The sequence below is a fragment of the Aotus nancymaae genome, unplaced genomic scaffold (genome assembly GCF_030222135.1).
Source record: "Aotus nancymaae isolate 86718 unplaced genomic scaffold, 86718_ANA_hifiasm-v0.15.2.pri h1tg000049l, whole genome shotgun sequence".
NCBI classification, from domain to species: Eukaryota; Metazoa; Chordata; class Mammalia; order Primates; family Aotidae; genus Aotus; species Aotus nancymaae.
Genome location: NW_026988463.1, coordinates 31,617,205 through 31,622,536, shown reverse-complemented (window position 1 = coordinate 31,622,536; position 5,332 = coordinate 31,617,205). Strand labels below are relative to the sequence as shown.

The 5,332-nt window shown below is 51.3% G+C and overlaps 1 long non-coding RNA gene across 1 annotated transcript; it reads right to left on the bottom strand.

Annotated features, from left to right (window-relative positions):
- Window positions 1-1,378: 1,378 nt before the first annotated feature.
- LOC135269118 (uncharacterized) lies at window positions 1,379-3,887 on the bottom strand. Its single transcript, XR_010337433.1, has 3 exons — window positions 3,748-3,887; window positions 2,673-2,949; window positions 1,379-1,460 (listed from the first exon to the last, which is right to left on the bottom strand). It is a non-coding gene; the product is annotated as an uncharacterized LOC135269118 (long non-coding RNA).
- Between the last annotated feature and the right edge of the window lie 1,445 nt (window positions 3,888-5,332).

Sequence of the window (5,332 nt, the reverse complement as noted above, 5' to 3'; positions counted from 1 at the left end):
GCTGTAATTTCCTTTCCTACAGTGCTGAAGGATTTGAAATTTCCATCTTGATTTCAGTCATTTGGAAAGACGTGTAAATTTCCAAGCATACTTTTATGTAAGTACTTCTTAATTGTTGATTTTCAATTTGTTACATGGTCAGAGAGTGTGGATTATGTGATATCATTTTTTAAAATTTCATGAGACTTCCTTTCCTTTTACTTCCTAATTTTTATCTCATTGAACTATCCATTTCTTTTTTTTTTTTTTTCCCTCAGATGGCGTTTCGCTCTTGTCACCCAGGCTGGAGTGCAGTGACGCAATCTTGGCTCACTGCAACCTCTGCCTCCCGGGTTTAAGCGATTCTTCTGCCTCAGCCTCTCAAGTAGCTGGGATTATAGGCGCGCACCACCACACCAGGCTAATTTTGTATTTTTGGTAGAGACAGGGTTTCACCATGTTGGTCAGGCTGGTCTTGGACTCCTGACTTCAAGTGATTCCCCCCGTGTCAGCCTCCCAAAGTGCTAGGATTACAGGCATGAGCCACCACACCCGGCCCTGAGCTATCCATTTCTGATAAGAAAATGTTTTAAAGCTTACACCGAGGTGGCAAATTTATCAGTTTCTCTTTGCAGCAAGATTATGTTGTTAAGTGCACACAAGTTCATGGTTAGTGAGTCCTGCTGGTGAATGCACTGCGGGGTCCCTCTTCATCCTCATTACGGCTTCCTGACTTGCATTCTGTTGTGTTCATCATTAGTAATCCTATTGTAACTTTTCTAATGTTTTGGTCTCATATTTTCTGGGTATGTTTTTCATTGCTTTGCCTTTTGCTATATTAATCTGGTTTTAGGTGCATCTGTGATGTCAATTTCATTCATGAGAAATCAAATTCTGCTCTGTTACAGGGACCCTAGCTGGTCCCAAATCCTCAGAAACAAAGAGCCTAGAAGTATGTATGCTCATGTCCATGTAATATACACCTCACACAATTCTTACACATACACTCACATATTTATTTACACACTCACATGTGTACAAATGGTATACATTCACACTCACATATACACACCCACAAACACATATATACTCATATATTACACTTATACCACAATACACACAAAAAAACACATATATGACATGCACTCACACACTCACACATATACATATTTATACACACAACATGCATTCATACATATACACTTGCACACTCATGCACATGCACTTATACACTCATGCATGCACACACACAATATACATACATATGAACACATACACATGACATACATCGCATGCATGCATACTTATATACACAACATGCTTTCACACATATACACTCACAAATACACAAATATGCACCCATAAACACTCAACTACACATACAATCACATCCACGCACTCACACATACTCAAAGCAATTTTACTTTGTGGAAAATCTCAGTTTAAAAATAGCTGCAATTCCTACCTGAGCATCAGGTAACCTGGAAGAGAGGAAAGAGGACTGTAATTAGCGAAATTCATGATTCTCAAAGGAGCCTTGGCAAGGGCTGGTTTCTAGTCCCTATGTAACCCTGGCGGAGGGAGACTCAGCTCTTAGGGGCCTTTGTTTTCCTCCCTAAATGGGGCTCACCAGAGGGTACCTCCTGCTGTGAAGCTGCCAGATACCCTGAGGGGAAGCCATCCTGGGCTCCTGTCAGGAGGGTGTGAACTGCCTGGGTGGGGGCAGCATTCCCTCCCCTCCTTCCCTCCTGGGTAAGGGGCTGGGTCTCTGGGCAAGTGGGGTCCCTGCTTATAGGTCAGCCACACCATGGACACCCAGTTCTGGCTCCAGGTGTCAAACAGGCAATTTAATTATTAAACAGAAATTCAGCAGCCAGCAACGTGACATAGTTTCTGGAAACAGAACTGTAGCCATAACTCCAGTAGCTCATTCTGTCCTTCGAGTTTAAAAAATTTTAATGTGTTTCCTTCCAGTGTTGGAGCTCCATTTGATCACCTTCACGCAGCTCTGGTGGGTCAGGCCCACCTACTCGCTGGCAGCCCCTCCTTGCCTCTCTGTGGTCCCACCAGTAATTAAGCCTTTTAAGAGCTGGGGGAGCTTCAATATCAGTAATTCAATCTCCCCTGTTTACTGATCTCTGCCATTAGCCAAGTTGAAAGCAAAATGTTTTAATTAAAAAGATTGGCAATAAGTTGGTGTAATGCCATAATTTGCACAGGGCCCCTTCTAGAGGATGACTTTGCCCTGCCTCAGTTGCTATGACAACTAATGGACATGATTGTTCCAGTGTGAGAAGCAGCATGAGGAGGGGACAGGAGTGGGAAGAGGGGCCTCTGCAGGGGGACGGAGCTGAGAGGTGGAAAGGCCAGGCCTCTCTGTGAGCTCCAGGGAGGTCTTGCCTCTTTGCTGCCATCCCTGTGGCTGGAAGAGTCCACACTCCCTGGCTGGGCAACCCAGTTGTGTCTTTTAAGTGCCTGGGTGAAGGATGGCCGGTGCCATCCAAATTCAAAGGTCCAGTACAAAGCAGAGGGTGAGACTCAGCAGCCACTCACCCTGGAGCGTGCAGGGGCCTCACCTCTGAGCAGGGCAGCTTCGCAGGGGCTAAGGCGGGCCTCGGGTAAACTTCAGGTAAATGCCCCTCACCTCCCCTCCCACACAGGGGCCAGGAAAGGGACACCCGCATGTCATCTGCTTTTGTGTGCTGAATGTCTGTTGGAATGCCCAGGGGCCAGGATGCTGGCCTGGAAAGGAGCTAGCTCGGGAGGTGAACAGGCTACAGGGTCCTTCCAGAGCTCCCAGGCTGGACAGAGCAGATGACAGGACCTGCTCTGGGTGCCCCACAGCCAATATTCACCCACTGCTCTGACCATAGGGCCAGGTCCTCCTGAAGAGGTTAGCCCTTTGTGGGAGCGAACAAGGTGAGGCCTTGTAGAAAGGGACCGGGACATTTTGAGTCTTGATTTTCTCATCTGTGAAATGGGAATGAAAGTGTCCTTCTCTCAGAGTCACTCTGAGGACTGACGAAAACTGAGTGGCGGGTCCAGCGTCCTCTGCGGCTCTGCTGGTGGTATGCCCTGAGGAGCTGTGGGGGGCAGGGGCCCTGTCCAGTCAGCTGCCACCTGCACCCAGGGCTACAGGGGCCACAGGGCAAGTGTTGGCTCTGAAAGAGCAGGACAAACAGCAGAGGGCGCAGCTCCTGCTCCGGGGAGGAGAGCAGGTCTGACCAGCCAGGAGCGGGTTGGGTGTAGGGTGAAGCAGAAAACTGAACTCGAGTGAAGTAGAAATGTGGAACAGGGTGCACTTGTGTGTCCTTGCACTGCAGCGTAGTGGGCTGCAGTGACCCCCGGTTGCCAATGCTGCGGCCGGGTCATTTGAGCCACAGCGCCATGTGCAGCAGGGACATGATGGCTCACCCTGCTGACCCCTTCACCCTGGGCTCACCCACCTTTCCTCACCCTGCCAGGGCAGGACACACCTTTGGGGGCACCCCAGGACAGCCAGGTTTTGGCCCCACAGTGCTCAGGAAAGATGACCTGTGGGTGGAGGCTGGGCCATTCTGGGCAGTGTGCTGAGGTGTGAGCCCAAAGGTGACAAGGGACACATGAGAGCAAGAGGCACCAGGTGCCTTTCACTCAGCTCTGCTTGGGAAGCCCCCGGGGGTGGCAGACAGTAGACAGTGTCATGCTCTGGTGTTCTGTGCCATGTAACCAGGGCCACCTCATTCCCATACAGGCCCCCAGATCAGTGTCTCCACCAGCGTTACTCACCTCGGGTGCAGGAACGTCAGCTCCTCCCCTCCTGAGAGTCACTGGGCAGCTTGGAGGCAGGCAAGCTGGAGGAGGCGCAGCTTCTGGAGCAAGGAGGCTGGGTGCTTCTGCTAGGGCGCCTGAGGGCCCGTCTGACCTCAGAGAGCCTCCTTATCAGCTGTGGGGAGGACGATCGATCACGTGGCCGGTGCTGGTGTGGAAGGACAATAAAACAGATATTGACTGTGATCCTAATCTGATAGCTGGGCCTCTCAGCCCCACAGAACACCGCTCACTGAATTACAGGTTCAGACGCCACAGGAGCCAAGCCTGCTCTGAGCAGGAGCGAGATAAAAACATGCCCTGGGTGATTCAATTTAATGCAACCGTCACTCCCAGCGCCCATGATTTGCTAAGTGCTAGGGGACCCAGAGACAAAGGAGACAGAGTCCAGAATGTTCTGGTCTGACAGCAGGCACAGGGCCTCTCCCTGGTGGGGTCAGAAGGCTAAGAGGACGTATGTCCTTGAGTCCCCTGGGCAGGGAAAGGCAGGGAGGTGTGTGCAGCTGCCTGGAGGAAACCCCAGGCCCAGCCAAGCTGTGGGGAGCCAGGCCCTGACCAGCGCCTGCTGCAGACGGCCCAGCCCAGAGCCTTCCCACCCACTCCTCTGCAGATGCCTCCCATCTGCCTCACCAGGAAAGTCGGGGCATCCCAACTCTGTCCTGTGCCCCTTATGGACTGTCATCTAGCCCCTGCATAGCCAGTGCCACCATGGGCCGATGACGGCGACACCCTCAACCCACACACCAATGACACACTCCAAGCCTGCTTGACGCCTGTGGCACCTGGTACCTGGGGGCCAGAAATGTTCCAAGACAAAACCCAGATCTCCTCCCTGTTTACACTTGCTCATTCCTGCTGCTTGGGTCTAAAACCCTTTGAGAGCTGGGCGTGGTGGCTCACACCTGTAATCCCAGCACTTCGGGAGGCCAAAGTAGGAGGATCGCTTAAGCCCAGAAAGTGGAGACTACTTGAGGCAATATGGCAAGACATCATCTCTATCAAAAAAAAAACCTGAAAAATGAGCCAGTCATGGTGGCTCACGCCTATAATCCCAGCTACTCAGGAGGCTGAGGCGGGAGGATCACTTGAGCTCAGGAGTTTGAGGCCAGTCTGTGCAACAAAGTGAGACCTCATCTCCATAAAAGCTAAAAAAAATTAGACAGGCATAATGGTAGTCCTAGCTGTTTGGGAGACTGAGGCAGGAGGATTGCCTGAGCCCAGGAGGTCAAGGCTGCAGTGAGCCAAGGTCATGCCACTGCACTCCAGCATGGGCAAGAAAGCAAGACCTTTTCTCTAAATAAGTAAATAAAACCATTTGAGACCCCCTACCTTTGCTTTTTCACCCCCCACCTAATGCAAGGATGCCCTATTGCCCATCTTCAGACTTTGGGCAACCCTCACCTGCATTCTGCCCTCACCTGGATGCACCCCCACCTGACCCTTCCTCACCCGGGCACCTTCTCACCTGGCTCCCTCCCTGGCACCATACCCTCAGCTGTCATCCTCCGTAGTTCTCTGGAGACGACTTCCCCCAAGTCTCCCA